We start from the raw sequence: 15,602 nt of genomic DNA on the forward strand, positions 1-15,602 counted from the left end.
GATAGGGAAGGAAGGAGAAAGAATAATAAAGTTTTCTTGAAAGGGCTGAGCCCTGGAGTGTCTGAACATTGGGATCACTTACAGAGGTCTTTCTTTTGAACTTGACAGATGGCAGACCCCTAAAATCATGATAATTACATCATCATATCTCATCCCCTGGAAAAAAGAGCTGACTTGTACCCTGTGAATCCAACAAAACGGCCTTGAATACATGGCTTGGCCTCAGACATTACGTCACCACTCAACCTTTCTGTGTTGACATTATACGGGTATAATAGAGGTGTAGGAATTTGCCAGGAAGTGCACTACAGGCCAGTAAAGGAACCTAGAAAGTTATAACTCCGCTTTTTTTTTTTTTCTAATAACTCCATGCAGCCCTGATTAAGCTCACGTGGGGGCCTGGCATGCCATATGTTCTCCTGAAATAAAGGTACACTTTTAATAGGGGAGATTCAACTCTCAGATTCTATCCTTTGACTTGCTTTGTGTCTTTAAGCTAACTTTTTCTTCTTCTCCTTGCCTTTCTTTTATATCATATATTTTTTGCCCTTTAGCTTCTAAAGCACTTTCATGTCATAGTAATCCTCCCAGGAACCTTTGGGTATAGTTGAACAGGTTTCATCCCCATGTGAAACTAAGGTCTAGAGTAGTTTGAAACTGCAAATCTAATCAGTAGCTGAACCAGGACTAGACTCAGTCCATAGCCTATGATTGTACCCTCTTCCTCGTAGGCCTGCTGCCACCTGTGTTTTCAGATCAAGTGGCGATAGCCTCTTCCATGGGCTGATGAGGAAGAGCTGAACACAGAATGTTATGGCAGAGGAATTCCTTGTTGTATGTATTTTTTAGGTGAATATTTTAGGAGACTCTTTACTTTATAAAGAGAAGGTAGCATGAAGGTAACTTGTTTATTAAATCAGCTATTTGTAAATCTTTTTGACTCCTGAACCTCTTTGAAAGTCTAAAAGCTTTGAACACCATTTCAGAAAAATGTACATATGCACATCGTTTTGCATGTAATATTAAGGAGTTTATGGAATTCCTGAAAACTAGGGGCTTCAGGTATTAGCAATCCTGGATTAAGATTTTACTCAAGGATTAAACCGTCTTTTAGTTCATTTACTGATGTAGAACTTAGAAAGCTTACAAGGTTTTGGAGTATATGCAGACCTGCTAGATATAGTCTGGTTTTTAATTGTTAAGCTGAAAAGGACCACTAGGTGACCTGATTTCCTCTTAGGAACAAATGGGATTGATGTGATCTGGTGATACAACATGGCAGTGCTCCTTTAATATATAGTTCCTGACTAGGAGTTTGGGCTCCACTAGGAAATCCCTGGTAGATATTAATGATGGGAACAGAGTATAACCTGCTCTACCTGCCCCATTCTCCTTGTAGAGTTTAAGTAGCTTTACCTCTTTTTTGGGTATCTTAAAAAAAGGGAAAAGGGAAATAATATTCCTTCCTCTGAAAGACTGGAGACCTTTGCTTGAATAAAGAATATAAATACACATTTGCAGACTGAAATGAGTGATACCATCTCCCCACTTCCCAGTCCCCAAGTATAAAAACTAAGGCCCACAGAGGAGAAATTGATTGTTGAAGGCCGTTTGGTTGATGACCCCTCATCTTGCCCAGGTTTCCAAAAGAGTTTTGCCAAACAGAGATTCATCTTTAAGTAATGCAGCCTACTTTGTTACAAGCAGCTGTTAGAGATTTAGAGCATTTTTTTTTATTTCTTCCCTACTGATTATTCAACAGTTATTGGCTGTCTTTATGGAACTTTTTTATTATTATTAATAGAATTTTTCCTACTCAGAACCCATAAAAGTTATTTATTTTAATAAACCAAAGAATCCAGGAGCCTAGTGGAGCTAAAATGGCAAATGATCCAAAGAAGCAAAAATCATGTAACTTCACGTGCAAAAAATAGTGTTAATCTTATGGGTATGCATATTTGTGTGCTTTTATTGGTAGCCAATGGAATTGTATTTTCTCTTACCACAAATAAAATCAAATAAACCTATGGCTTTGGCCATTTCCAAAGAAAAATTTTCCTGTTTGCTTTGGATAGTATTTGTGACAGGCTCTGGGTATAAGTGATATATATGATCAAATGTATATTATATACCAATTGGCAAACCTTTTACTGAAAATAATCTTACAGAGAGCACATCACAAAATGGTTCAATCATTTTTTTTCCCCTTCTGACAAAGGTCAGGGAGAAATGAGAGCTGTGTTTGATTTAAATGTTAAATAGCAGTTTCTCTGCTGTTGCTGATCCAGGCTAGAGAGCCATCTGGTTTTTCTATCCTATTCAATACAGTTAATTAGACAGGCGTGCCATTTACTGGAGAATAATTAATCAATTACTATGGGAGGAACCTTGGAGAGAACTGTGTAAATTGATCGGTACTCAGTGAATAATAGCTGATTGATATGTCTCTTTCTCCATCAGCAGATATTGGGGAATATTAACTGCTGTGCACACACACATACACACACGTGTTACACTTACACACACGTATCATATACATATATTTTACTTAGAGAAGTGGAGTGGAGAAATTGATCAGAAAGAGATTTCTCTGTTAGCAAAGAACCTAAGACATATTCTGGGTTATTTTTGGAGTATATCAGTAGATGGCCTGTTCCTCCTGCATGCTAGAACTTTTTCCTCTTTTTAACGTGGATTTTGGGTGGTTGAGAAGTGGGAGGCATTTTTTTGGTTTCAGGAGTTCTTGGAGGGGACACTGGGCATTATAGCAGTCTACCAGAGTAGGGAGTATTATGTGAGTGACTGTTTTCTCTAAAGGTTAATAGATTGACAGAGGACATGTGGGCAAATGAGATAGTGACAGGGTGCTAATATGGTTTTTTTTCTTTTTGGTTGTTGTTGGTGGTGGTGATCATGGTGGTGGTTCCTTGAAATCTATTAAGAGAAGCAGTTGTTGCTCTGTCCCTGTGCTTGAACAAGTTAATATCTCCATACTGACAGTGGATTAGATAAAATGCACTGGCCGCAGGTTAGCTCTACTTAAGATGACTGGGCTGCATCAAGATCAGTAAACAGGCTGCCCTCTTGGGCTACGGAATGAATGAACAGTGAGAGGTGGGGTTAGAGTGTAGCCAACCTTTAACCTTTGTGGCCAGCTGGGAAGGATTGTGGATGGTGTGGATCCACACAACAACTTATGCTCATTTTTGCATTGGTATCACCCATCTTACCCACAAAGCCAAGTTAAAATTAAGTATGTCTTCCACTCTCTGATCTGAAGTAGGCTGTGGGTCTCCTACCTTGTCCTATCCCCCATACCTCAAAGCATTTGGGGACGTGGGGCTTCTATTGCCTAGATAATGGACTCCCTAAAACATTCTTTCTCATTCGGAGCCCTGCCCTATCTATCTCTGTTAGGATACAAGGTGAAACACTCATGTGAAGTGAGTTGGTTTTTTTTTTAATTATTTTATTTATATTTTACTTTTGGCTGCGTTGGGTCTTCGTTGCTGCGCGTGGGCTTTCTCTGGTTGCGCGAGCGGGGGCTACTCTTCGTTGGCGGTGCGCGGGCTTCTCATTGTGATGGCTTCTCTTGTTGAGGAACACGGGCTCTAGGCACGCCGGCTTCAGTAGTTGTGACTTGTGGGCTCTAGAGCGCAGTCTCAGTAGTTGTGGCGCACGGGCTTCGTTGCTTTGCGGCATGTGGGATCTTCCTGGACCAGGGCTCGAACCCTTGTCCCCTGCATTGGCAGGCGGATTCTTAACCACTGTACTGCCAGGGAAGCCCCCTGAAGTGAGTTTTTAATTTATCACTCACCCCTCAGTCAGAGGCTTCAGCCTCCTTCAACCTGGGAGGAGAGGAATCTTTCCAGCTGCTCTGATGATGTTAAATGTATCTCTGGACTCAGTCCACTTGAAATGATGTTTATTTCTGCAAAGGTTTAAAAAGAAAGAAAGGGAAGGGAGGGGAGGAGGGAGAGAAAGAAAGAGAGATAAAGGAAGAAGGAAAGAGAGGAAGGGAGGGATGGAGGGAGGGAAAAGAGAAAAGAAAAAAGAAAAGAAAAAGAGCTCCTTTGGCTACCTTGTGGTTTTTTTGTTGGTGGTGTTATTTGTTTGTTTGTTTGCTGCTGCCACGCGCATGCAAGATCCTCAGTTCCCCAACCAGGGATCAAACCCGTGCCCCCTGCAGTGGAAGCACGGAGTCTTAACCAATGGACCGCCCCTACCTTGTATTTTAAAATAGCCCAGAGCTCTGTCCCTTCTCCTAGAATATTCTTCTGTTCTTCTCCCAGATAGCCATATAACTTGCTCCCTCATTTCCTTCAGGGCTATGCTCAAAATGCCATATTATCAGAGAGGCCTTCTGTGACTACCCTGTATAAAATGAAACCAACCACCCCCAGCACTCCCTACATGCCCTAACCTGCTGTTTAATTTTTCTCTGTAACACCACCACTGGACACATTACATACATATATTCTTTTTAACTTTTTTTCCCCTACTTACTCTTCACTCACATTATATATGCATAAAATTCTTTTCCTCTCCCCACCCAATGAAATGTAAGTCACATGAAGGTAGGGACAGGGTCTTTTTGATCAGTCCTTTCCCTGGGACAGTGCCCAACACTGTAGACATAGTAGACATTCAGTAAATACTTGTTTAATGAATAAATGGATGAACTCATTTTTATTTCACTCTCTCAGCGGTATCCTAGGCAGCCAACTTTTAATGTTGGAAGGGGCCCAGCAGACAACCAAGAAATGCCATAAATGAATTCCTCAGGGCAGTTTTGTGATTCCGGTGTGTGTGAACAGTTAAACAGTCTGACTAGCCGGCAGTGGGTCGAGACCCCCTCCTTGGAAATTATCCTGAGCTGTTCCCTTGTGGTGGCTGCAAGAGGAAGAAAGGGGTCAGGAGTTGCCCTTGTCCCTGAGAGGAAGCCTGTACATTGTACTCATTTTCCACCTATTTCTGGAGCTGTCATACTAAATCCAAGAGGCCTCAACTCTGTGGGAGTTTTCTTCCTTCTAAGGCAGCCTTGTGCGTCAGCTTTCTGTCTGGGAGTCCCCTTTTACCTTTTCATGGCTTTCCCTGGTGAATAGTTGAGCAAATGGGAAAGCACTGATCCTTTGCAATGAAATAGTAAAACCTCTGATAAGCCCAGCCTTGGTTCGCTCTTTTTAAATATTTATTTTTCATTTGTTTAGTTTGGGGAAGATATTGGGGAGGGGTGTGCACAGGGTAACAGGAGTTCTCTATATGAAGTTTTATAGCCTCTTTTAAACACAGAGCATGAAATGAGGAGCTGTTGAGTAATAAATATGTTTTATATATAAATTATTAGTGACAGTTCTTTTGTGTTCCCTCCCCCATGTGTCTTAATTTGGGTTCAGGTTTCAGGTGCAAGTAATTTATTTGGAAATGCAGTAAATATCAGAGGAGTGGAAAAGTGAGATAGGGAAAAGAAGGATGATTCAGTGAGCCAACTACAACTGTGGGCAATTGGAGTTTGATTCTGAGGGGAAAGGGTATAGAACACACACTTCAGGGTTATTCTACCTGGGATCTAGGCAGCTGGGATATGAGTCATTGCTGGAGCCTGCTCTCAGGGAGTGTTCATTCCCTAGAGTACCCTGCAGCCTCCTGAGCTTTCGAGAAGCCCTTAGGCAAAGAGATATGGATACTGGCAGTTGGAGATCAGGTACACTAAGCAGTAAGGCCTGAGGGACATGAGCAGGGTATGAAAGAGTGAGTTACCGTGCTTCCTGTTTCTGTTAAAACAGTAGACTACATGAGCACCATAGCTTTATCTTTCCTCTTTCCTTTGCCTTTTTCTACCACATCTTTACCTATGGGTGGCTCAGGGCTCAAATCTGTCTTGCCTTGACTTTTGTGAATCAGCAGGCACCTTATTTCTCATAATGGCACCTAGTGATCTCGACTTCATGGCAGGGTAGCTGTGTACCTACATGTATATTTTCTACTTGGTTTAAGCTCCTTGAGAACCCAGGTACTACCTTATATATCTTTGTAAACACCAGAGTGCCTGGCATATAAGTGCTCGGTTCGTGTGTGATTAATGAATTTTTCCCCCTAACTATTGATAGTAGGTAGTTTTGCCAAACAGGCTGTGAGAGAAAAGCCTTTGGGCTCCTGAATTCCAACTTCCTAACTTCAAACAAGGTAGTGTCATAAACTGCAGGGAGTTACTGGATGGACCCTAAGTCAAGACAATGAGGGTTCATCTTTTCTTTTTTTCTTCTATTTTTAAGGGAAAAATATTTAAGTATATTGTAGTGATAAGTACATTAACATTGTTGTGTAACCATCAGGAGCATCTATCTCCAAAAGTTTTTCATCTTGCAAAACTGAAACTCTGTACCCATTAAACACTAACTCCCCTCCCTCCCCTGCCCCCAGCTCTTGGTAACCACCATTCCACTTTGTCTTTATGAATTTGACTACTCACTTACTCTAGGAACCTCATAAGTGGAATCATACAGTATTTGTCTTTTTGTAACTGGCTTATTTCACTTCTCATAATGTTCAAGATTCATCCATGTTGTAGCTTGTGTCAGAATTTCCTTCCTTTAAAAATCTGAATAATATTCCATCGTGTGTATGCACCACGTTTTGTTTATACATTCATCTCTTGATGGACACTTGGGTTGCTTCCCTCTTTGGCTGTTGTGAATAAAGCTGCTATGAACATTGTTATATACATATCTCTAAGAGATCCTGCATTCAGTTCTTTTAGCTATAAACCCAGAGGTGGAATTGATGAATCATATAGTGACTTTACTTTTAATTTTTTGAGGAACTATTTTCCGTTTTTTTGATAGTAACCATCCTAATGAGTGTGAGGTGGTATCTCCTTGTGGTTTTGATATTAATTTCCCTAATGATTAGTGATGTTGAGCATCTTTTTGTGTGCTTGTTGGCCATTTGTATATGGCCATTATACATTTCTTCGTTGGAAGATGTCTGTTCAGGTACTTTGCCCATTTTTAAAATCCTGAGGTCTTTGGTTTCTGTTGTTGAGGAAACTTTTAAGTTGAAGTGTAACATAATTAGACTTTGAGTTTCCTTATTTTCAACATACTTATGTAGTGACTCGTCAAGCAACCGTGAGCCAGCAGTTTAGGGACTTTCAGCTCTGATCTGGCTTCCATCATTCCTTCACAGAGTAATCATAGAATCTTAGAACTAAATGAGCCTCAGAGGGTATCTTAGTCTGTTATGGCTGCCACAACAAAATACCGTGGACTGGGTGGCTTATAATGTCAGTAATTTCTTTCTCACGTTGTGGAGGCTGGAAGTCCAAGATCAGGGTGCCAACCTGATTGGGTTCTGGTGAAGGCCGTCTTCCTGGTTGCAGCCTGCTGACTTCTCACTGTTTCCTCACATGGTGGAAGGGCCTAGGGAGCTCTGCCGGGTCTCTTTTACAGGAGTGCTAATCCCATTTATGAGGGCTCCACCCTTAAGGCCCAATCACCTCCCAAAGGCCCCACCTCCTAATATCACATTGGGCATTAGGATTTGAACATGTGAATTTGGGGGGACACAAACATTCAGACCATAACAACGAGCAACCAGATGAGGAAACTGAACCCACTTCTTTTTCAACTGTGCCCTGAGCCAAATCACCTAGCCCCTGTGGATAGCATTTTCTTCATCTTTGAACATGAGTTTCTTTCCCTCCTTTCTCATGTTATTACTAGTGTTTTGAAGACTGGTAAATTGATTTTTAATGATTACGAAGTATTTAGTAATGTATTCATTAGGCATGAGGTTGTGTATATGTTGGACTTACACTTTTTGGATGTTCGCAGTGTCATTTTTAAGTCAGAAATTTTCTTTAGAAAACTGTAGGCCTTTATTTTTCTAGGGGAATAAGCAGATGGGACCAAACGGCAGGAAGTAATGCTGACCTAAACTTAAAGCAAAGCACTTTTGTTAATCTTTGGAAATAAATGAACTCTCAGAATTGCTCACTGGTTGCTATTAGACAGTGCTCTTATGAGTCCTAATTAAAACAGATCTGGCTTAGTGTCCTCTCTTTCTGAGATCAGGCAGTTTGAAGCTGCCTTATAAAAGGGGATTGCTTATGTCTCTGGCATTAACTCATAGCTGGGTTGGCAATGGCTTCCTGCTCAAAGATGTAGATGACAACAGGGAAGTTCAGGGTGCTTGGGCTTGCATAAAAGATCTCTGGGAAGCTCCTAAATTTAAAAAAAATTTTTGAGAGATTGGTTCAAGATGGCAGAGTAGAAAGACGTGCTCTCACTCCCTCTTGCGAGAAAAACAGAATCACAAATAACTGCTGAACAGTCATCAACTAGAAGACACTGAAACTCACCAGAAAAGATACCCCACATCCAAGGACAAAGGAAAAGCCACAATGAGACGGTAGGAGGGGCGCAATCACAATAAAATCAAATCCCATAACTGCGGGTGGGTGACTCACAAACTGGAGAACACTTATACCACAGAAGTCCACCCACTGGAGTGAAGGTTCTGAGCCCCACGTCAGGCTTCCCAACCTGGGGGTCCGGCAACAGGAGGAGGAATTTCTAGACAATCAGACTTTGAAGGCTAGCGGGATTTGATTGCAGGACTTCGACAGGACTGGGGGAAACAGAGACTCCACTCTTGGAGGGCACACACAAAGTAGTGTGCGCATCAGGACCCAGGGGAAGGAGCAGTGACCCCGTAGGAGACTGAACCAGACCTGCCTGCTAGTGTTGGAGGGTCTCCTGCAGAGGCGGGGTGTGGCTGTGTCTCATTGTGAGGACAGGGACACTGGCAGCAGAAGTTCTGGGAAGTACTCCTTGGCGTGAGCCCTCCCAGAGTTCACCATTAGCCCCACCAAAGAGCCCAGGTAGGCTTCAGTGTTGGGTCGCCTCAGGCCAAACAACCAACAGGGAGGGAACCCAGCCCCACCCATCAGCAGACAAGTGGATTAAAGTTTTACTGAGCTCTGTCCACCAGAGCAACAGCCAGCTCTACCCACCACCAGTCCCTCCCATCAGGAAACCTGCACAAGCCTCTTAGATAGCCTCATCCACCACAGGGCAGAGAGCAGAAGCAAGAAGAACTACAGTCCTGCAGTCTGCGGAACAAAAACCACATCCACAGAAAGATAGACAAGATGAAAAGGCAGAGGACTATGTACCAGATGAAGAAACAAGATAAAACCCCAGAAAAACAATTATAAATGAAGTGGAGATAGGCAACCCTCCAGAAAAAGAATTCAGAATAATGATAGTGAAGATGATCCAGGACCTCGGAAAAAGAATGGAGGCAAAGATTGAGAAGATGCAAGAAATATTTAACAAAGACCTAGAAGGGGCTTCCCTGGTGGCGCAGTGGTTGAGAATCTGCCTGCCAATGCAGGGGACACGGGTTCGAGCCCTGGTCTGGGAAGATCCCACATGCCACGGAGCAACTGGGCCCGTGAGCCACAATTACTGAGCCTGCGCGTCTGGAGCCTGTGCTCCGCAACAAGAGAGGCCGCGATGGTGAGAGGCCCGCGCACCGCGATGAAGAGTGGTCCCCACTTGCCGCAACTAGAGAAAGCCCTCGCACAGAAACGAAGACTCAACACAGCCAAAAATAAATAAATAAATAAATAAATAAATAAATAAATAAATAAATAAAAGAACGTGAATTTCTAAAAAAAAAAGAATGACAAACCCTCCAAGAAATTAAAAAAAAAAAAAAAAAAAAAAGACCTAGAAGAATTAAACAACAAACACCTAGAAGAATTAAAGAACAAACAAACAGAGATGAACAATACAATAACTGAAATGAAAACTACACTAGAAGGAATCAATAGCAGAATAACTGAGGCAGAAGAACGGATAAGTGACCTGGAAGACAGAATGGTGGAATTCACTGCTGCGAAACAGAATAAAGAAAAAAGAATGAAAAGAAATGAAGACAGCCTAAGAGACCTCTGGGACAACATTAAACGCAACAACATTCACATTATAGGGGTCCCAGAAGGAGAAGAGAGAGAGAAAGGACCCGAGAAAATATTTGAAGAGATTATAGTAGAAAACTTCCCTAACATAGGAAAGGAAATAGCCACCCAAGTCCAGGAAGCGCAGAGACTCCCAGGCAGGGTAAACCCAAGGAGAAACACACCGAGACACATAGTAATCAAATTGGCAAAAGTTAAAGACAAAGAAAAATTATTGAAATCAACAAGGGAAAAACGACAAATAACATACAAGGGAACTCTCATAAGGTTAACAGCTGATTTCTCAGCAGAAACTCTACAACCCAGAAGGGAGTGGCATGGCATATTTAAGCTGATGAAAGGGAAGAACCTACAACCAAGATTACTCTACCCGGCAAGGATCTCATTCAGATTCAATGGAGAAATCAAAAGCTTCACAGGCAAGCAAAAGCTAAGAGAATCCAGCACCACCAAACCAGCTCTACAACAAATGCTAAAGGAACTTCTCTAAGTGGGAAACACAAGAGAAGAAAAGGACCTACAAAAACCAACCCATAACAATTAAGAAAACGGTAATAGGAACATAATATCGATAATTAACTTAAACGTGAATGGATTAAATGCTCCAACCAAAAGACAGGCTCGCTGAATGGATACAAAAACAAGACCCATATATATGCTATCCACAAGAGACCCACTTCAGACCTAGGAACACATATAGACTGAAAGTGAGGAGATGGAAAAAGATATTCCATGCAAATGGAAATGAAAAGAAGGCTGGAGTAGCAATACTCATATCAGATAAAACAGACTTTAAAATAAAGACTGTTACAAGAGACAAGGAAGGACACTACATAATGATCAAGGGATCAATCCAAGAAGAAGATATAACAATTATAAATCTGTATGTATCCAACATAGGAGCACCTCAATACATAAGGCAACTGCTAACAGCTGTAAAAGAGGAAATTGACAGTAACACAATAATAGTGGGGGACTTTAACACCTTACTTAAACCAATGGACAGATCGTGCAAACAGAAAATTAATAAGGAAACACAAGCTTTAAATGATACAATAGACCAGATAGATTTAATTGATATTTATAGCACATTCCATCCATAAACAGCAGATTACATTTCTTCTCAAGCACGCACGGAACATTCTCCAGGATAGATCACATCTTGGGTCACAAATCAAGCCTCAGTAAATTTAACAAAATTGAAATCATATCAAGCATTTTTTCTGACCACAACGCTATGAGATTAGAAATCAATTGCAGGGGAAAATAATGTACAAAACACAAACACATGGAGGCTAAACAGCACGTTACTAAATAACCAAGAGATCACTGAAGAAATCAAAGAGGAAATCAAAAAATACCTAGAGACAAATGACAATGAAAACAAGATGATCCAAAACCTATGGGATGCAGCAAAAGCAGTTCTAAGAGGGAAGTTTATAGCAATACAAGCCTCAAGAAACAAGAAAAATCTCAAACAATCTAACCTTACACCTAAAGGAACAAGAGAAAGAAGAACAAACAAAACCCAAAGTTAGTAGAAGGAAAGAAATCATAAAGATCAGAGCAGAAATAAATGAAATAGAAACAAAGAAAACAGTAGCAAAGATCAATAAAACTAAAAGCTGGTTCTTTGAGAAGATAAACAAAATTGATAAACCATTAGCCAGACTCATCAAGAAAAAGAGGGAGAGTACTCAAATCAATAAAGTTAGAAATGAAAAAGGAGAAGTTACAACAGACACCGCAGAAATACAAAGCATCCTAAGAGACTACTGCAAGCAACTCTATGCCAATAAAATGGACAATCTGGAAGAAATGGACAAATTCTTAGAAAGGTATAACCTTCCAAGACTGAACCAGGAAGAAATAGAAAATACGAACAGATCAATCACAAGTAATGAAATTGAAACTGTGATTAAAAATCTTCCAACAAACAAAAGTCCAGGACCAGATGGCTTCACAGGTGAATTCTGTCAAGCATTTAGAGAAGAGCTGACACCCATCCTTCTCAAACTCTTCCAAAACATTGCAGAGGAAGGAACACTCCCAAACTCATTCTGTGAGGCCACCATCACCCTGATACCAAAACCAGACAAAGATACTACAGAAAAAGATAATTACAGACCAATATCACTGATGAATATAGACGCAACAATCCTCAGCAAACAGAATCCAACAACACATTAAAAGGATCATACACCATGATCAAGTGGGATTTATTTATCCCAGGGATGCAAGGATTCTTCAACATATGCAAATCAACCAAAGTGATGCACCATATTAACAAATTGAAGAAGGAAAACCATATGATCATCTCAATAGATGCAGAAAAAGCATTTGACAAAATTCAACACCCAGTTATGATAAAAACTCTCCAGAAAGTGGGCATAGAGGGAACCTCCCTCAACATAATAAAGGCCATATATGACAAACCTGCAGCAAACATCATTCTCAATGGTGAAAAACTGAAAGCATTTCCTCTAAGATCAGGAAGAAGACAAGGATGTCCACTCTCACCACTATTATTCAGCATAGTTTTGGAAGTCCTAGCCACGGCAATCAGAGAAGAAAAAGAAATAAAAGGAATACAAATTGGAAAAGAAGAAGTAAAACTGTCAGTGTTGGCAGATGATGTGGTACTATACATAGAGAATCCTAAAGATGCCACCAGAAAACTACTAGAGCTAATCAATGAACTTGGTAAAGTAGCAGGATACAAAATTAATGCACAGAAATCTCTTGCATTCTTATACACTAATGATGAAAAATCTGGAAGAGAAATTAAGGAAACACTCCCATTTACCATTGCAACAAAAAGAATAAAATACCTAGGAATAAACCTACCTAGGGAGACAAAAGACCTGTATGCAGAAAACTGTAAGACACTGATGAAAGAAATTAAAGATGATACAAACAGATGGGGAGATATGCCATGTTCCTGGATTGGAAGAATCAATATTGTGAAAATGACAATACTACCCATAGCAATCTACAGATTCAGTGCAATCCCTGTCTAATTACCAATGGCATTTTTTACAGAACTAGAACAAAAAATCTTAAAATTTGTATGGAGACACAAAAGACCCCGAATGGCCAAAGCAATCTTGAGGGAAAACAACGGAGCTGGAGGAATCAGACTCCCTGACTTCAGACTATACTACAAAGCTACAGTAATCAAGACAATATGGTACTGGCACAAAAACAGAAATATAGATCAATGGAACAGGATAGAAAGCCCAGAGATAAACCCACGCACCTGTGGTCAACTAATCTATCACAGAGGAGGCAAGGATATACACTGGAGAAAAGACAGTCTCTTCAATAAGTGGTGCTGGGAAAACTGGACAGCTACATGTAAAAGAATGAAATTAGAACACTCCCTAACACCATACACAAAAATAAGTTCAAAATGGATTAGAGACCTAAATATAAGACCGGACACTATAAAACTCTTAGAGGAAAACATAGGAAGAACACTCTTTGAGATAAATCACAGCAAGATCTTTTTTGATCCACCTCCTAGAGTAATGGAAATAAAAACAAAAATAAACAAATGGGACCTAACGAAACTTAAAAGCTTTTGCACAGCAAAGGAAACTACAAACAAGACGAAAAGACTACCCTCAGAATGGGAGAAAATATTTGCAAAAGAATCAATGGACAAAGGATTAATCTCCAAAATATATATGCAGCTCAATATTCGAAAAACAAACAACCCAATCGAAAAATGGGCAGAAGACCTAAATAGACATTTCTCCAAAGAAGACATACAGATGGCCAAGAAGCACATGAAAAGCTGTTCAACATCACTAATTATTAGAGAAATGGAGATCAAAACTACAATGAGGTATCACCTCACACCAGTTCGAATGGGTATCATCAGAAATACTACAAACAACAAATGCTGGAGAGGGTGTGGAGAAAAGGGAACTGTCTTCCACTGTTGGTAGGAATGTAAATTGTTACAGCCACTATGGAGAACAGTATGGAGGTTCCTTAAAAAACTAAAAATAGAATTACCATATGACCTAGCAATCCCACTACTGGGCATATACCCAGAGAAACCCATAATTCAAAAAGACACATACACCCCAGTGTTCATTGCAGCACTATTTACAGTAGCCAGGTCATGGAAGCAACCTAAATGCCCATCAACAGACCAATGGATAAAGAAGTTGTGGTACATATATACAGTGGAATATTACTCAGCCATAAAAAGGAAGGAAATTGGGTCATTTGTAGAGATGTGGATGGATCTAGAGACTGTCATACAGAGTGAAGTAAGTCAGAAAGAGAAAAACAAATATCGTATATTAACACATATGTGGAACCTAGAAAAATGATACAGTTGAACCGGTTTGCAGGGCAGAAATTGAGACACAGATGTAGAGAACAAACGTATGGACACCAAGGGGAGAAAGTGGCAGGCTGGTGGTGTGGTGAATTGGGAGACTGGGATTGACATATATACACTAATATGTATAAAATGAATAATAAGAACCTGCTGTATAAAAAAATAAAATAAAATTCAAAAATTCAAAAGAATTTTTTTGAACAATTGTGGTAAAATATACATAACATTAAACTTACCACTAAAACCATTTTAAAGTGTACAGCTTCGTGGCATTAAGTACATTCACATTGTTGTGTAACTATCACAACTGTCCATCTCCAGAACTTTTTCTTCTTCCCAAAGTGAAACTCTATACTCGTTGAACAGTAGCTGCCCATTTCTCCCTTCCCCCCAGTCCTTAGCAACTACCATTCTGCTTTCTGTCTCTATGAATTTGACTACTCTTGGTTCCTCATGTAAGTTGAATCATATAACATTTGTCTTTTTGTATATGGCTTATTTCACTTAGCATAATGTCTTCAAGTTTTACCCATGTTGTAGCATGTGTCAGAATTTCCTTTTTAATGCTAAATAGTATTCCATTGTATGGATATATACCACATTTTGTTTATCTGTTCATCCATTGATGGACATTTAGGTTGTTTGGCTGTTGTGAGCCTTCTTCTCTGAACATTGGTGTACAGATATCTCTAGTCCCTGCTTTCAATTCTTTGATATATACCTAGGAGTAGAATTTCTGGGTTATATGGTAGTTCTATGTTTAACTTTTTGAAGAACCTCCATACTGTGTTCCACAGTGGCTGCACCATTATGCAGTCCCACCAGCAATGCGCAGTGGGTGCCAACTTCTCCACCTCCTCACCAACACTTGTTTTCTGTTTGTTTGCTTTTGGTAATCGCCATCCTAATGGGTGTGAAGTGGTACCGCATTGTGGTTTTCATTTTCATTGCCATAATGATCAGTGATGTTAAGCATCTTTTCACATTATTGGCCATTTGTATATTTTCTTTGGAGAAATGTCTGTTCAAGTCCTTTGCCCATTTTTAAATCAGGTTGGTTGGTTGTTGCCAAGTTTTAGCCAATTAGCCTTTTGATTTGCAAATACTTTTAAGAGAGTGTTTGCTGTGTGGTGCCTTACGAGTGAATATATGTACATTTATCTTGTTTATTTTTTAAAAACCTTTTTCTGTATAGATAGATAGGTAGATAGATTATCAATCAATACATAAGTAATAAATAGATTTTTTTTTTTGTCC

The 15,602-nt window shown here is 40.1% G+C and overlaps 1 protein-coding gene and 1 long non-coding RNA gene across 6 annotated transcripts in view; one reads left to right on the forward strand and one right to left on the reverse strand.

Moving 5' to 3' along the window:
- Nucleotides 1-15,602, forward strand: part of DCAF5 (DDB1 and CUL4 associated factor 5) — a 105,702-nt gene that overhangs the window by 63,692 nt on the left and 26,408 nt on the right. The gene's annotated exons all lie outside the window — the stretch shown is intronic.
- Nucleotides 4,228-15,601, reverse strand: LOC309625226. The gene is made up of 2 exons (XR_014242403.1): nt 9,738-15,601; nt 4,228-9,345 (listed from the first exon to the last, which is right to left on the reverse strand). It is a non-coding gene; the product is annotated as an uncharacterized lncRNA (long non-coding RNA).

The sequence above is a fragment of the Balaenoptera borealis genome (genome assembly GCF_965194805.1).
Source record: "Balaenoptera borealis genome assembly, chromosome: 3".
NCBI classification, from domain to species: Eukaryota; Metazoa; Chordata; class Mammalia; order Artiodactyla; family Balaenopteridae; genus Balaenoptera; species Balaenoptera borealis.